At 34.9% G+C, this 20,119-nt stretch overlaps 1 long non-coding RNA gene across 1 annotated transcript in view; it reads right to left on the reverse strand.

Annotated features, from left to right (window-relative positions):
* LOC145683254 (uncharacterized) overlaps positions 1-20,119 on the reverse strand; it is a 76,710-nt gene that overhangs the window by 4,403 nt on the left and 52,188 nt on the right. The window contains exon 2 of the long non-coding RNA XR_014130983.1: positions 2,079-2,126. This is a non-coding gene — a long non-coding RNA (uncharacterized LOC145683254). The remainder of the gene's footprint in view (positions 1-2,078; positions 2,127-20,119) is intronic.

The raw sequence follows: 20,119 nt of genomic DNA on the forward strand, positions 1-20,119 counted from the left end.
AGTTCAGATTTGCCAATAATACGAAAATATAAGACTAATCTTAAAGGGCCGTATGCAGAGTCGTTCTGACGCGTGATTAAACTCATACTAAAGAATTCGACTAACATATGTTTCCTGCAGTAGTCTGGCCTTTAGCATGAGGCTAATCATACATCAAAACACGTCTGCATAAGGTGGAAAGTTCCTTTATATTAATAATTCATCAAAAAATGAAATGAAATCTTTGAGTTTTACGTCCCACGGTTATGCCTGTTAGGCTAAAGGAGACGGTGCTGATGAGTAATGAATGAAATGCTGGAATGAAGAAAGTGAGAGAAAACGGGAGAACCCCGAGAAAACCCACGCACACGGTGTTTGTCAGCACAAAGTTCACTTGGCGGGGGCTGGGATCGAACAACCCGGGACCCCAAGCATCAGAGGTGAACACTCTACCACTGAGCCACCGCGGCTCCATAATCCACCAAGTATGACTTAAAATTAAAAAGCCATTGGGATGGAATGTAATTTTGTGAAACTGAATTTACATCATAAAGCAGCTCCTGGTTATGCACTATAGGTTTTGCTTTGTAACTTATGGTGATTAGTAGTAAGCCGGGAATGAAATATTTGAACGATACTTCAGCTTAAAATAAAGGAAAGGGGCCATGGGAATTAAAAGCTTTTAATGGGACGCAAAACCATCTTTCGTTACCAGAGAATCCATTTTTCATTATCTTGTTTCCGTACGAATTGACATAAAGACAGATTGACGGACGGGCAAAGTCGTTCTAAAAGATTTCTCATGTATTATATATACATAGGATAGTTTAGAAATCTGCAGAGAATAAAATATATCACGCACTGGAAGTTTCAATTTCGTCCGCTAGGTGTCATCCGCCGAAGGACGTTTGGTGTCTGTTTTGTGGGACCTTGAATAAAGAGTTCAGAAAAAGACTCATAAAATGCTTCGTGTGGAGTGTTGTACTGTATGGGGCGAAAACGTGGACATTACGTAAAGGTGGCGAAAGTCGACTGGAAACCTTCGAAATGTGGGTGTGGAGAAGAATGGAAAGAATTAGTTGGGTAGAGCGGGAAACGAATGAGAGAGTGTTATAAATGGTGGGTGAGAAAAGAACCCTTTTAGATATTAGGAATAGGAAGAGAAACTGGTTGGGACATTGCCTAAGAAGAGATTGTATCATGAGGCACGTCCTAAAGGGTATGGTGGCGGGAAAGAGAGGGAGGGGGCGAAGGAGACTACAATTAATGGATGATATATAAACAGAAAGATCATACGCGAAGACGAAGAGGTTAGGGGAGGACCGTGGAGCACGGAAGCTTGTGAGCTGCGGCAAGTGACCTGCCAATAAAGGCAGAATACCTATTATTATTATTATTATTATTATAAAAATATTAGGCGGGTAAACGCCATACACTCCTTGTATATCCGCATCATCACATCCCTCGTTAAAATCAATTTTGAGACTGTACCAGTCAATGCCTCTAGCACAGGGCCAGAGTAGTAACCATCATGGAAGGAGTGAGTCAGTGGGTCGTGAGTCAAGTCGGTCAAGATTTGTGTGTGGGTTGTGGGTCAATAGAACGTGACCCACTACGACACACCGACCCCTTTTGCTCACTGCATTGCTGTAGACAGTAGCGGATCCAGAAGGGGGCGATCAGGGCAATCGCCCCCCCCCCCAGAAGAGGAAACTTTCTTATTTTATATATATAAATAAAACCCATCTCAGAGTTTGGAGCTCTTAAAAGTAGCTCTAAGTAGCAGTATTATAACCCACTGCCCCCCCCCCAGAACTCCGTCCTGGATCCACCCCTGGCTGTAGATAGCATCTTCTGAACACTGGTGAATTTGTCTGAACACACGGAACACGCTTTACTTTCAAAACCTCCATTTTTCTTCCCTTTTCATTTGTTTCTGTTTACTTACCTGAGATGAGTATATCTAAGTGAAGGAAGAACTTGAGGCACTTTTGAATATTGACATTTGTTATTGTAATAATAGCAATAGGACTTACTACTTGGCTTTCGAGACACAGTCGAATTTTACATTTCTTTTTCTTTACATTGTCCTACTGTACCTTGATCTGAGACTTCCAAATTTCATCCTATTTTCCATTGAAAAGTACCTGTAATTCACAAAGGAAATGATTATATATGATAATTAAATTGAAATTCATCGTAATATGCCCCATGACAAAGACTTTACAATTTTATATAGTAAAGAACAGATCTACCGTAACAGCAGACATATGCCTATCATGTTCCCTCAGGTACATGGGAATGTGTCCAGTATGTGCCTTATATACTTCTGATAAAGAAATCACATGGATGGCAAGTGATAGCCACAGTCTATGTCCGGCCCTAGGCACATGCCTGACATGTACCTGGGGAACGTGCCTAGTATGTTCTAGGTATGTTTCCCATGCCATAAGCGTCAATGAACCACACAATTACTCCCCGAAAATATGTTGCCTATATGCGTAATGTGTATACATTAAGGTGAGTCGACGATAACCGTTTGGGATCAGATAAAATCTGCTCGCCATGTAATTTTATAACAAATTGACGAGTGTCTATTTATCTTATTTCATGGTTCTTCTATATTCATTTTCAAATGATCGGCAACAGTTGCCATCGAATAAAGTTGATGCGTTTATTGCTTCTAGTACACAATCGCTTAGAAAAAGAAGAAACAAATGCATCAAATGTGGGAGATGAATTTAGAACACCTAAATGGCGAATACCTAGCACATCATGTACTGTTAGGGTATCTGAAACAATATTACCTAAAGGACGTACCCATGGTGGAAAGACTACAAGGTGGTTGCATGCGCATGTCGCCTGAAGCGCTTTCGTGGCTGTGACGTCATCTGGTTTGCAAGAGACAACGGGAAAAGGCGCGGCTTTAAGTGACAAGTGGAAATTCTTTGTTGCTTTGTTCTTTTAAATGGTATCGAGAATTCCTAACTGTGCAGTGGACGGCTGTAGTAATTATTACAGAAAAATTAAAGGAACTAATATAAAATACTTTAAATTTCCTCAACAAGAGGGGGAATGTCTCCAGAAATGGATTTTAGCTTTCAGGCGACAGGACAAAATAAACCTAAAATATAGTAAGTTTTACATAAAAGTAATAAATAAATGCAATGTTAAATGAAATTGTAAAAAAAGCGAATTCATTATGTAGTTTCTTTTTAGTATTAATAGTATGTAATAATAGTATATAGAGCTACAGTAGCTTGTGTTGATTCTGCATACAAAAATCCAATAGTACGATTTAAAAAGACGAACTTTGATTCAAAACCCGGATTCGAAAACATGAGGGAGGGGGAGCAACAAAGGTGATTATTTCTACCATCGTTTCCTTCTACACAAGATATTGAGACAAAATTGTCCCCACAGAGGCAGGCATGTAACTCGAGAAGGGAGCACGATGATCTAGCAGGCTTACCTCCCTCGACTTACGCATATGGAGAGCATTGAACGCGTTAAAGTAGTTCAGATACCATTTCATTTTGAAGGTCTGCATTCCCTGTAGCCTCGGTGTTGAAACGGGACGTTGCACTTCAAATTAACTAACGAATGGAAGGTTCTTAATAACGATTAATGGTTACAAAGATATATGATAATGTATTAGATCAAGAGAATAAAGTATCCACCTACCATGTCAGGGCGTCATTGTCGGGACATTTTTACACTCAGATTTTGAAATTTTTATTCATTTTAATCATAACTTTGGATAATTATATATACATATTTAGGGCCCCCTCCAGAATTAAAAATTAAGAATGACTGCAGTAAATTTAAAAATATAATAGATTCTCAACCAATCAAGGAAGCACGGTGGCTCAGTGGCAGAAGGCTCACCTTTGGTGCAAGGGATACTGGTCCGCTTCTCGGTCAAGTGAGTTTGTGGTGGACAACATCGTGTCCGTAAATTTCTCGGAGTGCTCCCGCATTCTCATTCCACCAAATTCCACATAATCATTCACTTGCATTTATCTTATGTCTTCTTTAGTCCATGGGGCAGAAAAGAGAAAACTTGTCAAGAAAATAAAGAAAATTATGTAATTTTATGGTTTATATGTTTTCTAGTCTAGCTGTAACACCCTTGCACCGTCTTCACCTACGCCTAGTAGGCCTACTTTGTTTCTTGCTTGAAATAATCATGTTGTTGCAATTTCTTTGTTTGAGGTGCTTTGTATATACATATTTATTTCTATATATTTTTAGAACACAATAGTATATGTAACGTTTTATTTCGTACAAATGTTTAATAATACAGTTTGTTATGGCGTAAATTTTGACACTAATATTCAGAGAACTGTCAATTTCACCAAACCTTTTATTCAAATACAAATTCTATAAATAAGCGATCAGCGATTTCAAATAAGATGATGTTTTTATAAATCAAAAATAAAAACGATATTTAAAATATTAAATACGTGTGTCCCGTCCCTGCTCAATCAAGTTTTTAACCTCTCATGAAACTTACGTTTGAGCAACCTCTTAAAAAAACTGTCCAAGTATAACGAAAATATACGTACGTGCATCTCTATTTACGAAAACCGTGAATTCTCTCTTGAGATATTCTCAAAATTTATGTGGGGTCATCAGTAAAGAATTCTTTTTCAAGCAAAATAATAATAATAGTAAATCAAAACCGATCAATGTGTTACGAAAATATACTTGAGCATACATAAATATATAATAATGAAATGCATTAACGACACACTGTGTTATAGATTATTCAGGCCCATACATACTCGAGTGTATTACTTCAGATGTTTAAAAAAGAAAGAAAGAAAGAAAAGAAGAAAAACAGAAAATGTAGTGAGCAATATTGGCTTGTTCAAGCTTCAAAGGTGTTTAATATGAAGTGATATTGCAGTTTCTTTCGCTATTGTAAATATCTTCCTTTCAATTCACTTAGCTTAAGCATTGATTATATTACGTTTATATAATTATTGTTTGTACTATTTTTTTTTTTTTACTTCGTTGAAGATCACTATAAATAGAAGAGAAGTTTGCTTGTAAGATACCGGCGAGCAAGCGCTTGTTAAAAGTTCATCTGACTCTCGTTAGCCACGTCTGCGACCAAGATGACGTCATGCGCCAGAGCGACAAGAATGTAGCACTGCATTGCATCCACCTTGTAGTCTTTCCACCATGGACGTACCTGGAACATCATAGATATATCATCGTCAAGATCAAGAAAGGGCGTAACTCAGTTTTAGCACTTTTTCAGTAGAGCACGAGAATCTTTTTGTGGTAATTCAAAAGTTTCTCATTAATTGCTTATCACACTTTTTTTTTGTCCAAAATTGGTTTGGAGGTTTGAGAAGTGATCCTCTAAGTATTGCAATATACGTTGTGATTATAACTATGCCGCTCTTGAAAAAATGGCGATTGTTTGAGATACGCCCTTTTGTAATCCGTACTCAGTTCACGTATTATGAAGTTACGCCTAAGTAATGCACGGAGTTTCCATAGAATACATTTACTTAAGAGATAGTATACACCTAATTTTGTGTGATTTATGTAGCGTAAGATAATGAAGAATACACAAATATTGATGTAATTATCTAACTTTGCTTACAGAAATCAACGACAACTTTTATTTCAGATTTTTTTGAATTTAGAATTTAATCTTTCAAAGCCATTACATACTTTTGCCTGGCTGGATGCATAATGAGATGGTTGATGGCATGAACACAGTGGGAGAAAAAGGGAGTACCCGGGAAAAGCCACACGTATGTGGTGAGTAGAGATGCAAAAAAGCCGGCTTTTTTGTATCGATGGTTTTTTTTACATAAAAAGCCGGCTTTTTTGGGAAAAAAACGAGAATTTTGGTTATTTTGTTTTTTTTTATTTTCATGATTTTTCTATCTAAATAGCTTTCTTATAGTATATTCTATAGTTAGATAAGAATTCCATAACCTAAATGCCATATTTCGCTCTGAAACTCACCATCAAGATGGATGGAGCACATGTTTTACGAATTAAAGCTAACATGAAGAATGTAGTATTTGAGGGCAATTTTAGAGGCTATTTAACTTTTGAGTTATCGACATTTTTTTCTTCTCTAAATCATTATAGTTTGTCATCCGTGTTCATGTCTAAGAGCTTAGTACTCTAGCTTCTAGCGCAAAAGTTAAACTTTTGTTTTTCTATATATCCGTCAAAGAGTTCATTTTTTTAATATATCCGTCAACCCGTACTTCCACATTTCTGTTATACTGAAGCTGTGCAACGATTTAGCAATAATTTTCCGGATACAATCTTGAATACTAATTTATACAAATAATCAGTAGCGGATTGAGAAAAGTACTTTGGGAAGGGTTTCTCTGATTGTTTCATTTTCTAAAATCTCCTAATTTTATTTGGGAGGAGCTTGAAGTTTATGAGTACAGGCATAATATTTCGTTTCGTTTATATATTTAGCGATAATCTTCCGAATACAACCTTGAAGATCATTTTATTTTGAGAATCAGTGGCGGATTTAGAAGAGTACTTTGGGAGGGGTTTTTCTTACTAATGTTTAGTTTTTCTAAACATTCGTAATTTTTATTTGACGGGAGCTTAAAGTTTATGATTAAAGGCATAACTAATAGATATTTCCTTTGCTTTAGACATTCCGTAATTTTGGGGAACACGCTTCAGCCCGAAAGATCGCCCCTCTAACCTTCGCAAAGCCGTCACTGCTGGTGATTAGTAATAATAACGATTTAAAAACAATAAGAAAGGAAGTCGGCCAACTCACAGTACACGCAGTATTTCTACTTCACAGACGGAATAAAGAAAGGCTTTGTCAGAATGGTCGAATGCTGAGTTGAACCCGAACTTCCCGATAGAAGCGCAAAAGCTCCACTCAGTCATGTTTGTTGTGCAGTTGTATTTATCTTAACTTGAATATATTCCGTTATCTTTTTTTTTTTTTTTTTGGTGGTGGTGGGGTGGGAGAGTTCCGTAATGATATGCAGGGTGTGAGCCAAGAACATGGTAACCAACAAATTTTTAATTGCTGAGTTATGTAGCACCAGATAGACAGCAACGCATACCGCTTCGTCTAATCCTTCATATATAGTCTTATGTAATAAATCAGCTTTCCGACTTTCAAAATGGATTGTGCAGCAGAAAATCTCTAATTTCTTAAAATAGTAAAACTATGGGTTACCGTGTTCTTGCCTCACGCCCTTCATATGTTGAATCCCTCTTGTTAAAAATTCAGAAAACCTGAGGACTGAGTAAACCGTGATGATGGTTTTATAAAACTATAGAATTTCAAGAATATACAGAACCAAAAGCTCTAGATGTGCAGCCTTTAAGTGTATCATATAAATCTAAGTAGTTCTCTTATGTTTTATTTTAATTTTATTTTCTTCCAAAAAGAGGGTATGGAATATTTTGAAGTAAAAATACTACATAGAATTTTCCTAGTTATTTGTGGATTTTTTAAAAAGAAGTATTTACTTTTAGGGTTGGCTGGTTTACACCAGCTGTTTTTTTTTTTTCTTTTTTTAAACAAACAACTTCGCTATTACGTAAGGATGTTAAGCGTAAACTACGAAACGAAACCAAATTTTATATTTCTGCATGCCTGAATGCCTGTTTTTTTTTATAAAGAAGCCAAGGTTGCTTAAATATATTGATAGAAATTGGCATAATTTATCGATTGCCTACGTAGCTTCCAACATTAGCTTGGATTGGACTTTCAATGATATGTACGTACTAAATCTGTAATTTAATACCTCAGTTTTAGCGTACTGATTATGATATGTTGACCTTTAAAGTTTACATGCAAAGCAAGTACAGGATTTTTCCGTTATTGTTTTACATTTAGAGTAATGACAGGATTTTCCCGATGGCTAGAGCGGGAGTTTCCCAATTTAAGAGATTTACTGACCGGACTTCTTTAAGCTTATGTGACCTCTTCCAGCATAACCCCGTTGTTGCATAACACCAGGGCGAAACACCGAGGGACTTATTTCTGTGAATATGTAATATAAATACATAAAGGAAAATAAACCCAAAAAACCTGGTTTAAGCCAAAAAAGCCTAGTTTAAACTCCCCCCCAAAAAAAATGGTTTTCTGGCGTTTTCAAGAAAAAAAACCATAGTTCTTGCCAACTCTGCTTCTTTTTGCATGTAGGAGGTTAAAAAAATCTTATTATATACATTGGTTAATCCTTTGGAATTCATAATGTAAATATATTGAGAAGTAAAATTGTTTGAAATATCTTTTCGAAATTCATGGTTTATTTTCGAGGTTTTATATTATTATCGGCACCAACCACTAATTAAATGACTTTTTGTGTTATAGAGAAGCGAAACAAAATCTGCTTTATCAATTTAAAGCAGAATTTTGAAAAAAGCCCAAAATTTCCCAAGCAAAAAAGCGAAGCAGAAAAAACCGAGTTTTTTTCCAAAAAAGCCGTTTTTTTTTTCGAGCCCTTGCATCTCTAGTGGTGAGTAGGTTGTTGGCATCTAGTAAAGTAAGTTCCTAATTATATATTCATGACACGTAGCAAGCTGCTTTACTTTTTTGCATGTTAAAATCAAACTTAACATTGATGAATAGCTTTGAATTACATATTCCGTGCACATTTTCAACATTTGACAGTTTTTTTTTTAATGATATGTTGTAGTTACATTCACGGGCGGTCTTTTTATAGTATGACAGTTTGAATAATTGATACACCTTCCTCCGAATATTATGATCTTATAAATGACACAGAAGAAAAATGATAATATATGCAGCTATGAATTACTCAGCTTTGTATATGGGAAAGAGAACATGACGTACTCGTATAATAAATGTTTTCTGCTTAAAGAAATGCTAATTGGACAAGCAGAATATAAAAAAAGACCTTTAGGAAATAAAATATACAGATCACACACTCGTATAACAAGGTAATATATTGTTCGATTCATTTATATGCATGACATGTAACACGGCAGCGGATGTTGGTCGTTGGAATGGGTGAAAGATGTTCAAAAGTTCCAGATTTGCTCTCAAGATTATTATCGTTGTAATAGGGGAAAGAATAGTCTCCAAGTTTCCAGGAGGCTCTTAACGCTATTAGACTTACATAAATACCGATTCATTTGCATGATTCGTACAACGTATAAGAGATAAGAAGCGCAAGTATAGTGTTGGAAGAAGAAAATTAACACATAAAAGGCACTGGAAGAGAAAATTATTGGTACCTACTAACTTTGTAGTTTTCTTGTATTATACTTGTTCATTTTTATATGGGAACGGACATTGGAAAATCAAATACATGTAAAACATATTGAAAGTGTCGGGAGTATAAGGGAAAAGAAGTGTTTGTTTTAATCAGAAATTGATTGTGGATTTTCCGGCATTGAATACCATATGAGTCGGCGTAATTTTATGCAATTATAATTTGACTAAGATATAGTATTATGTAATATGTTGGGTACAGGTAATCAACATTGTTCATTGCACCGGGTCTCGAACTAACATTTTCCCACGTGGAGAACCCTACGCTAAACCATTTGCTTGCAGTGCGAACTTGTTACTTAAATATAGCTACGAATTGTGTAAAACATAACAGGTATATATAAATTATATGTTAAGAACAAACTTATATTGAACACGAAGTTAGCAGAATTCGCGCCGGGAATCGAATCAGAACTTTCTCACGTGGAAAACCGTACGATAAACCTTTTGCTTAGCACGTTTTGTTACTTATATATAGCTATGAATTGTGTAAGACATATAACTGGTATTTATAAAGTATATGTACAGAAGGAAGTTATATTGGATAGGGAGCCATGACACTGCCGGGACTCGAACCAAGATTTTCTTACGTGGAAAACCATACGCTAAACCTTTTGCTTGCACTGTGGAATTTTTACTTATAAATGTTATATGTTTTACTGTGTAACAACAAACTTACATGGGACAAATAGTTAGCAGAATCCTCACCGGGAATCGAACCATGTCTCTCTTACATGCAAAGCCAATATTGTTGGGAACGTTAGTGCTATGTTGAATATTATATTTTTGTAATTTGAAAAGTCGTAATACGATAAGTAACTATTTGCATTTTTTTCTTTTCTAGGTCATGAAGCAAATAGAAACTGTTGTAATTACTAGAAACGCTGGAGAACAAAACCTATTGTCGTAAATTGTTCGTTGTTGAAATATAGCGGAGGTTTTCTAACCTAACTGTAAAGGAGTTATACATTGGTTTTAAAAGTGTGATTTACTGAAATCTTCGAATCTTGGTTGTATGAAATATCGAGTAATGGATAATGTTCGATATGGATATTGAATACTGAAATATCGACATAAAAGTTATTATAAGTTTTACATTAAACGAATATATTGGCTAAGCTAAAGAAATCGGTTAAATAAGGTACGCATTTATAAATTACTGAAAGGAAGAAAGTAGGGAAAACGAGGGAACCCCGAGAAAACCCACGCACACCGTGTTTGTTTACGACAAAGCTTACCTGGCGCAAGCTGGGATTGAATCAAGGACCTCATGCACCAGAAGTGAACGCTGTATCGCGTACCCACCATAGCTCTTCTATGTATTATATTTTGGATAAAGGAGAGTGATGAATAAAGTACGCATTTATTTATAATTTGGTGGAACGAGATTGTAGGCGGAAACGGGAGAACATCACACACAATGTTTAAACTAGAAATACACATTGAATGAGCGAAAGCATTTCGTTTAAGAAGTGACTTATTTTTATGATCACCGCAATTTAATGTTTATGAACGAGGAAAGAAACTTATTGTAGCAGTTAATGGAAAATTATACTCTTTGAAACTCTTTATACAAAACTAGATGTTTATTTAACTTCATACATACTAGTAAAGATGATATATCTAATAACAGGTAATGTACGTTAGGGACAATTTTGACATTATTTAAGCAGTGTAGGTAACGACACTTTTAAGGCAATACAAGAGACTGACAATTATTAGATAGAGCAAATGGTGATAGTAATGGTCTGCTTGGTTTATTAGGATTAGTCTTATATGTAGATGGAAACAATTGCTTTAAATAAGAGATACCACTTTGAACGCATAGTTCTGTTAAATTGCTTCACTCTAAAACTCTCTTAACATTAAGTACAAGGTAACCAATACCAATGGCGAAAACTATTAGCATGACTGTGAACTATGGGAATTAGCGTGTCGGAGAGACAGATACATTTTGCGTATATAATAATGAATATGAAAATTTGACTTTGGCACCTAGAAGATTATAAAACCGACAAGTTAAAAATGTTTTGAGGATTGCATATTATATTCACAGACAGTCTGATACGATTTTATATTATACTTGTGTAATGTATGTTTGAACGAAAAGGGTGTTTTAATTATATATGTTATTTGTAAGTTAGAAAAACAAGAAAATATTGTTTTAATGGTGTTACGATCACCAGAAGCGAAATAATTTAATAGCTTCTATTACAGTTAATAACTAACATGTCCTTTTTACAGTTGAAATAGATGTCTGTTAATATTAAACTTTAATAAAAACTATTCTGAATGTCGACAATTTTAAACTTTATTGTAATTGTTACAAATGCCTAAGAAAATAGTATTTTAATGATTTAATTGTCTGTATATACAGTGTAGATATATTTGTAAATGAATACATGAAATACAGTTATAACAGGTCAGATGTGTCGTGCTCACGAAATTATGTCTTCGTAAACGTTAAAGAGATTATATTGTGCAGTTTGCACGTATTTAATTAAATTTGGTAATTTAAGACGAACTGTCGTTTTGCTCTTTTACCCACTGCAATTGTATTGGATCGAAATATTGAAGTAACTATTTTTGGAAATATTTTAGTTACTGTTTGGTTGGTTCTTTGAGTGAATTGGGAGTGCTGTTGTTTAAAGTGGAATTTAAACCATTACTAATGGTTGTAACGAGAAAGTATATCTATTGGGAAGTGTGGGCTTCCTTTTACGCAGATGAGAAGTAGCCTGTGTTCAAGACAGCATTACGAAAACGAATGTTTGCACAACGAATTTAATCACTATTGCTCACACCATGATTCATTTTAACTGTACCTGAGACTTTTGATTGATAAGTAAATTAGTAAATTATATTTTAAAGCGGTGTTAAGATTTATTTCGTATTAGGTTATTGACTACTATTTGGATTAATTTTTAATTTTATGTTTTATATACCAACAAAGTTATAAAGAACAGTATATTAATAGTAATATGAGTTTCGAACCACAATAGACACAACTTCAATGCAGTTGCTGTGTATATGAACTGTAACTGAACTTTTATATTATCGTAACTGCAAGAGAACTGTAATATAAGACTACCTAACACATGTAAATAATAGCAAAAACTAAAATACTAAATTACTGGCAACTGAATTGTCAGTGAGAGTAATGTATTGTTTTCTTTTAGAAGAAATAAATTGATATTAGGAAATATAATCTTAGTTGTTTGTATGTTATATGAAGGAACTTGTGTTTAAGAAGCAGTGGATTAGAAGAAAAATAATTGTTTTCGAAGAATATGGTAGGAAACTGAAAATATTTAATACTTTATTTTAGATTTCTACAGACATTACCAACGTAAGTGAATAATGAACTGTTGTTCATTGAACGGGAGTCACTGAGGTTGATACATTGTGTTTATTTATGATATGAAGACTTTAAAATTCTTGTTTACGCACTTACTTTCAATGAGAAACAACATATAATCTTGTATGCAGAATGGACTGAATTAAGGGCACACCCATGCGATTGATCCATCGGACGCGGACCACATTTGAAACTTTATAACCCAACCAACATTTCAACAATTTCTAAGAGAATCATGTTTGCAGTAGGAGAGAAATCCGTGATATACTGTAGAAAAGTCGATGTTACAGTACCCTTGTACTCTTTCTTTTCTTATAAAAGAAGTTAGTGTACTATTTCGCTGAGAATATACATGACAATATTATAAAATTATGTGTCGTTTTATTGCAAATAGAATAATGGTACTTCAATATACATAATGCAGTGACTGTTAGTGCTGGATCCACCCTTCAAAATATTTAAAGGTGTAAAAACCCTTACTTAGTATATGTTTTTTAAAAGGAATAAGTCTTAGTGCTCAATACTTTGAGATAAAAGGATAAAATGTCTATGAAATGCATAGGAGTGTAAAGTAAAACACTTTTTCCTATTAAGATGATAACGTGAAGTACTTATTCCATTTTATACAGTAAAAGGACAAGATTGTATTGTTGTGAATAATTATCTTGGACTTGAAAATCAAACACAATCCTTTTGTAAGGCAACCAGTAGAAAACCTACGTATAATGAATTGTCGCACACTGCAGAAACTACTTTTATTGATCCTGACAATAAACATTGTATGGTAATCTCTTGAAAACTTGTAGACCCTCAGTGAAGTATAGTCGGATATGGAAAAAAAAGATTCATGCTTATAGCAGATTGTTATAGTGTGTGGAAAAGCAGCAGAGCACGGTGACTCAGTGGTAGAACAATATTTTTGATATTCTTGATTTAAAAACGACTAAGTGAACTTTGTGGTGGACAACATCTTTTTTCTCCTGGTACTTCCATTTCCTACAACATTCATTTATTGGCTTAATTAGCCATTCCCTTAACCTAAAGGACCTCTTTCAGAGTAAGGAATCTACCATGTTTCATAATATATAGTATAAGAGGTACGATTATCGTTGTATATATTAAAACCTCAACTTCCTCGATAGAATTTTACAACGACAAAAGATTTTGAATTGAATAATAATACGATTTCTATGCTTTTTAGTTAACATTTAACTTTTTCCTGAATATGGTTTCGGTAGATTTTATTGGAAGTATTATTTGATATTTTAAAGCATTTTATAATTGTAATATTACGATTTCAAGAATTCTCATGTAGTTATTAGTAAACGCATGTCTCTGCAAGCGGTTTAATAAGATGTGTCCGTCGAAATAAAATTCTATCTTTGAAATAGGTATATTTATTTTTTCAAAAGATTGAATTAGTTTTAGTTGTATATAAAGCATTTTAATTTGATATTTCTTTCTCTCTTGCATTAGAATCATTACGAGGCTATGATCATACCTTATAATAATTATTAAATAATGTTTATTGAAGATTTAATTTACTTCGCGATTTCTTTGGAAATAATAAAAAATTACTTGAGATGGATTCATTTCTCAGGGAGGAAATGTCAGAGTCCTGAGAAAACTTGCTTACATGCTGTGTGCCAAATATAATAACCGCTTGGCGGGCTAAGATCGAACCATGGACCCATCACGCGCCAGGGGTGAACGAGTTTGAAGGCGATGAAGAATATTTTTTAATCCCACAGTAGTATCAATAATTGTTTGAGATTCTTAGTATACTATGTGATACACAGGTGACATGAATTTTATTTTGTTCTTTCTGGACTAATGTTTAAGAGAACCGGAAGGATAGATTTCAAGAACTACCTATGGTCCACGGATTACAGTTTTAATTTTACAGCTTTATACACTTGCATTCAAAATTATAGGGCCATTAGATGGGTTTATAAGACTGTTGTTGGAATAAATGTTTTCGCCGGAACCTTTTTTTAAAATTTAATGTAAAACTTTATACATAATGATGAAAATAAGAACATTTTGAGGTGACATAAACTTGAAAACTCCCGCCGTGCAAAAGAATTAAGGGAAACAGCCTGTGTTTTCAAGGTAAAGCTATCCGTGATTGAGATTGACCACCAAATATAACGATTATTTTTCTCAGATCATGAGTTCGTATGCTTATGCCAGTAGCTAAAACTGGAAAAGTGAACCAGGTAGTGTTTGTAAAATGGTATTACATGGTTCAATTTCAGAACATGTGCAATTGTGATGGACAAAAATTCCATGGGTAGTGGTGGTTGACAACATCATTTTCACGAAACATAAGACCACATAACTAACTGTGCTGCGTAGAACTATCTGTTGCTTTCAAAATTAGCGATACACGAACTTTCAAAAGACAAAATGTTTCTTTATCTGGACTGTTAATACGTATTTGAAATTTCATCGGAACAAGCATTTAACTTAAACTATAATAAACGAACGAATTATCTAGTTGCATTATAGGAGGGTGATACAGGTGTGGATGAAACGCTTATGTATTGATTCTTTGAACACGGTTTGTGTGCGAGTAATTCAATTTTATTTAACTTTTAATATTAGATATCATCTTATACGACCATTCAATATTTATTATTTCTTATACATAATCATTTTCATCATTTGACCATTGTAATGTTAGAAAAAATGCTTTATTTAACAACATGAGCACGAAAACCTACAAGAAATATATTAGACAACATTCTTAATTATCACTGTACGGAATACTTCTTTGAACGGAAACAGTTTGGTCTATTGGTAGAGTGCGCCCATTTGGCACGAGGATCCCCAGTTCGATCCCAGACCATGAAAATTTGTGATGGACACCCTGTGGATTTTCTCGGGGTTCTCCATTTCCTCCCACTTTCTTCATATTCCGCATATTACAATAATTTACCTTTCAACGTTTCCTACTTGTAAAATGCCTCGAGGAAATGAGTATATAACACTCATGCGAGAATAAGTGTTTTCGCTTTGCCCTCATGCCAGAATAAAGAAGAAACTCGTATCCACGAGGTGAAATTTCTCGTGTCGCTACTCGCTAAATTTTCACGAGTTTCGTAATCACTATAATTCGCTATATATCTTCTTTCTCGCGCTCTTCTACTGGCCAAATCGCAAAACAGTCAGACTCGCGTACTCAAGGAAACCATACAGAGAAATAGTAGTGGGGGGATTTCACGAAGCGATGCAGTCCACTGTAACACAAATTCGAATGTCATTTTTTTCTTTTTTCTTGCTTCTGTTTAAAGTGTTTTTGAAAGAACTCTTTATAGTAATTACAATAAATGTTCGAGTTATAAGACACTTTTGTGATATAATAAATACTGTAATGTTGATTTTTTTTATAGAAATGAAATACAATATTTTCTGTGAAAACAGTGGCTAGCAAATTATTATCCGTAACGGCAAATTCATATAAGCTGGATGTAACAGTAACAAAATATAGCGCTTGAGAAATGGCGCCCAATTCGAAGCGTATCCGACTCGTTCCTGACTACAACTCTCAGTTAGGCAGATTAGGACAGGAGAAGGGTGTTGCGGTATTGTGAGGTGGAGGAGTGGGAGTGGCATGGTGAAAAATAACAATGCTCTGGTACCGCTATGAATCACCAGTCGAAGGAAAAGGCAAGGACAAACATAGCTGTAGAAACTCTTAATTGGTCTGAATTTGCACCCTTTTCCGGCCCCAGAGGAGGCACCTCTATTCCACTGGAGGGGTATATAACTGGCATTTCGAAACTTGAATGTCAGTTTTCATAGCACTTGGCATGTATAAACCCAAAAATATGTTTACTTTAACATAACTAATAGTAGTGAACAATTTTGGTATTTTTTTTTCTTGTAATTTTCAGTGAAATTTTGAAACTTTGAGACAATAGTTCTCACAGAATATATTACCCCAGTTGAAAAAAAAAATTATACCTGTTATGTCCATGTGGATGGGCCACTTTTGCCAGGTATTACATTTCGTTCCGAAAAAATGGCAAAACGACCCACCCTAGTGTCCTACTATCTAAAAATAGTTTCTTTATTTTTTGAAGTGTAGAATATGTTCATTATTCAGGTTGTCATTTTACCTTCATAGGCCTACATCCGCCATGTTCAACAGCCGGCCTTCGGGCCGGTTCTAGCCTAGTGAACCATTTCTTCCGGCCCGCCAGAATCATTATTGAAAATGTTTCTTTCGCAATCTCTTAAAATGATTTGAAAACTTTTCTTGCGTAATTGATGTCCACCTTGAAAACAGCCTTCGCGCTGAAACATCCAATATATCACCGAAACATTGCGATGGTTCAGAGAAACATGGGTCAAGTTTCCCACTAAAAAGTAGGTAAATACAATTCTCTGCTTTTCGCTAGTAAGTATTTATTTCATTACTGTTACCTATAACAGTTTTGTTGAAATTGAGATTGTTTTAGAGTCCTTTTCAGCAGCGAGGCTACATGAGAGGTGGACTTACAGCTTAACGTGAAATCCGAACCACATGAGCTCTCACTGGAAATTGAACCAGGGTCTCTCACGGCAAAGCATAGGCTTATAAAAGTTTTGTGTTCTTGTGGAGCTTGATACAACTGTTTGTAGAGTTTCTCCATTAATATACTGTAGCAATTATTTTTTTGTGAAAATGTTATACATTATCTCGTACAACCCTAGACGACAGTAAATCTTCTACGATTAGTAAAGCTTACGACAATTCTCATTTCGTTTTAGTCACGAGAAGTCACATGGGCTCAAGTCTCATGGGCAACAAAGCCCATAACATAAAAACTATAAATTCAAAAAGCGATTGTACGATCACAATGATGAGCATTTATCAACGTTTGCAGATACGTAAGTCATTACACAATAGACTTCAATAATAAATATGGTTCAAACGTTGTTATACCACACTTTTCGTGTACCTCTTATGTGAAAAGGATCCTGATAACTTCTACACGAAATTGAGAAAAGATCAAAGCATAAATTTTGCTCATAAGTTTCCAAAACGAGATGAGAAAATTTTTCCGAAAAACAGCAACTAGGCTAGTTGACGCCTCACTAGGCAAGAACTCACCTTAGCGTTCCCCCCTTCCTCCTGACCAATCAAACCAGCCTTGGCTACACCTGATGTTGGCGTCACACAGTAATTTTCCCATTCCATTTTTCCTTCTAGTGGTAAATTTTGATTTCAAAATTGCAGTATATAATTTTAATTTTTAGCACAAGATAAAATTTCAAACTAATTAGTATTTGATTACTAAGTAATCTGAGAGTACATGCTTGACATATTCTTATAGTCTTATCATAACAACTGCAAATCATAATGTGTTTTGAATTATATCGGGATCTGCATTGTGTAGAATGAATTAAGACTCTTTTGCTTTAGAATAGAATTTTTAATAATAACATCAGTCAAACTGTTGTCTCGAGTATTATACTCGGACATTTTGCAAATCTCTTAAATCTATGTGAGTTAAATTAAAATAGAGAAAGCTGGAACTAAAATTTATCTTTACGGGTTGTCTCGTCTGCAAAGATTTTTATGATGTTCTGAAAAGATAGCTTTGTAGCTAATTATGCTCTATGGATATATGATCTTAGGGTTGGTGAGTCGTTATTGTCATGTTAAGTCTCTGTGGTGATTTTTTAAGATCTTTAGTTTGCTAAAACTCATTTCCTTGCCTTGCCCAGTTCTGTTTGCCCACCCAATGCTGCGCCCGGGGCACAAACCCCATAGGTCCCCTGGTTAGTTACGCCACTGCCTAAAATCGAGACAAGAGAAGAAAGCATTCTTCGAGCATCGAAACAAGTCAAGATTTCCACAAAATTTAAAAGACGACACAACCTTACTTCCCTTTTGCGTCTCATCTCGTGGGCAACACTACTTACGTATGTCAATTAGTACTTTCGACTTCCTGTTGTCAGCACGGAGGATCTGGTCACAGAACCACAAACCAAAAGTTATTAAAAATTAAATCTTTTCTGATTATTATTATTATTATTATTAAGTATTCTTCCTGTTGGCAGATCCTGGAACTAATGGGGTTTTAATTTCTTTCATTCCTGATCATACCAAGTAATTGAAGGAAATGCGTGCCGAAAATTCGTTTATTACAAAAAGAAAAATATAAACATGTATACGACTAAATATCAAAGGTAAATCGATCTATTACCAGGCAATTGTATTTTTTTGGTTGTTATTTTTTGCTATCCAGGAGAAAAAGATGATGTATCAAATGAATCATTATCAAGGGAAGAGTGCCATTTGAGCCTCCAAGGTAAAACTCAGATTTCGTGTTTACAACCAAACAATAAATTTCTCTTTGCAATGCAAAAGGACGTCATCTATGTCCAAATATTTTCCTTTTCCCTCCTCTGCCAACAGTATTTATCGTTCTTACTGAAGAATAACCGAGAAAAATGCTTTTTCCAATGAATAAGCAAGGAAATAGGATCACACCTACATCTTGGATTCCCCCATATTTTATAACGTCCGCTAATACAGTAATCAAGATTCTTAAAAATAATAATAATAATAAGCTTACGCTTAACGAATAGAGTACATACAAGCGACCTTAAACAAAAGAAAACTTGAATTGTCTGGATCAACATATAAATTGACAACTGAGGCAGAAGGTACTCACTCACTTACAGAGCCTCAGTTTGACATCATGTATTCCTGGGTCTTCACTTTCATTGGGATCTTAGCTTTCTCCGGAAGAATTTTATCATTTCCTCGCCCCAATGCAGGTAAGAAAAGTTCTTTCGTACCTCAGTCACTTATATAGCGTTTACTAATAAGAACATCACAGTTTAAAATGAGATAGATCCAAAATCACAAGTCATAATTCAGATAACTCTCTCCGGAAGCATTTTATCATTACCTCGCCCCAATGCAGGTAAGAAAAGTTCTTTCGTACCTCAGTCACTTATATAGGGTTTACTAATAAGAACATCACAGTTTAAAATGAGATAGATCCAAAATCACAAGTCATAATTCAGACTAATATTGGGATTAGATTTCTGGATTTTGCCATCTATGGTCGGGTTAGCAGGTCATGTTTAAGGGATGATCTCCCTCGGCGGTCACACTGCAGAAGAATTGAAGAGGAAGAAAGAAGCGGCCTGGACCCTATATGTTAAGTACCATCCCAGCATTTACCTGATGGGAATGAGCAAAACCCAGGAAAACCTCACTCAGGATGGCTAGCCTAAAAAGATCTGTTACATTTTTCTTACCGAGTGTCCTCACTGGGAATCAAACCCGGACCGCTCACACCAAAGGCGAGTGTTAGCGACTACACTACAGAGAGCCAGTGTAAGTAATAATGATTTTATTTCTTTATTATTATTGTGAAAAGCAACCAATTGATTATTATAGGAATTATATACTCTATCGCTGTTATTTCTAATTTTGTTACTCTATTCTCACAAGGAAACTGATTCAAGTGTGACACGAAATTGTGGACGAGTTTATGCGCAAACTA

Source organism: Thermobia domestica, chromosome 4 (genome assembly GCF_964235325.1).
Source record: "Thermobia domestica chromosome 4, izTheDome1.hap1.1, whole genome shotgun sequence".
Taxonomy (NCBI): Eukaryota; Metazoa; Arthropoda; class Insecta; order Zygentoma; family Lepismatidae; genus Thermobia; species Thermobia domestica.